Raw genomic sequence first — 1,606 nt, 5'->3', positions numbered from 1 at the left:
CATATACTATCTGCTAGACACAATCCTTGTGCGTATGGTAGGACAATGTTTCTACCCCCCCGGTGCACTGGGCAGAAACACGTTGCCACAAACACTCCTCGTGCATATGGTACGACAACGTTTCCACATGCCCCTGGTACACTGGGGAGAAACACTTTGCCACACACTCCGCGTGCGTATGGCAGGACAATGTTTCTACACGCCCCAGGTACACTGCACATATACTATCTGCTGAACACAATCCTTGTGCGTATGGTAGGACAATGTTTCTACGTCCCCCCCGCTACACTGGGCAGAAACACGTTGCCACACACACTAACCTCGTGCATATGGTACGACAACGTTTCCACATGCCCCTGGTACACTGGGGAAAACACTTTGCCACACACTCCGCGTGCAAGTGGCAGGACAATGTTCTACACGCCCCAGGTACACTGCACATATACTATCTGCTGAACACAATCCTTGTGCGTATGGTAGGACAATGTTCTATGTCCCCCCCGCTACACTGGGCAGAAACACGTTGCCACACACACTCCCTCGTGCATATGGTACGACAACGTTTCCACATGCCCCTGGTACACTGGGCAGAAACACTTTGCCACAAACACTCCTCGTGCGTATGGCAGGACAGTGTTTCTACACGCCCCAGGTACACTGCACATATACTGTCTGCTAGACACAATCCTTGTGCGTATGGTAGGACAATGTTTCTACGCCCCCACTGCTACACTGGGCAGAAACACGTTGCCACACACACTCCCCTCGTGCATATGGTACGACAACGTTTCCACATGCCCTGGTACACTGGGTAGAAACACTTTGCCACAAACACACCTCGTGCATATGGTACGACAACGTTTCCACATGCCCTGGTACACTGGGTAGAAACACTTTGCCACAAACACACCTCGTGCATATGGTACGACAGCGTTTCCACATGCCCCTGGTAGACTGCCCCGATACCAGCCTGAAACGCGCTCCCCTCGTGCTTATGGTACGACAGCGTTTCCACATGCCCCTGGTACACGGACCAGAAACACTTTGTCACGTCCGCTGTACGCGCCCTCCTCGCTAGCTAATTGCTGATCTCCCCCAATTCCAGGGGGCTCCGGGGACCACCATCACATCTTCCTTTCTCCCTTGCTGCTGAAAAAGATGCATGCTTCTCCACTGGCCCTGCTGCTACTCTCTCTCTCCATTTGGCCGAGGCGGTGAGTCGGCCTCCTGTCTCCTTTACGGTCGAAAAAGATGTGCTTTTGGAGCACTGGCCCTGCTGCTACTCTGACCACCTCTAGCTAATTGCTGATCTCCCCCACTTCCAGGGGGCCCCGGGGACACACCATCACATCTTCCTTTCTCCCTTACGGCTGAAAAAGGTGCATGTTGCTCCACTGGCCCTGCTGCTGTTGTGTCTCCATTTGGCCGAGGGGGTGAGTCGGCCTCCTGTCTCCTTACGGTCGGAAAAGATGTGGTGCTGCTGCTGCTGCTGCTGCTGCATGGCCCTGCTGCTACTCTCTCTCCATTTGGCCGAGGGGGTGAGTCGGCCTCCTGTCTCCCTTACGGTCGGAAAGATGTGCTGCTGCTGCTGCTGCTGCTGCACTGG

The sequence above is a fragment of the Oreochromis niloticus genome, unplaced genomic scaffold (assembly GCF_001858045.2).
Source record: "Oreochromis niloticus isolate F11D_XX unplaced genomic scaffold, O_niloticus_UMD_NMBU tig00003343_pilon, whole genome shotgun sequence".
Taxonomy (NCBI): Eukaryota; Metazoa; Chordata; class Actinopteri; order Cichliformes; family Cichlidae; genus Oreochromis; species Oreochromis niloticus.
This window is presented reverse-complemented; position numbering follows the sequence as displayed.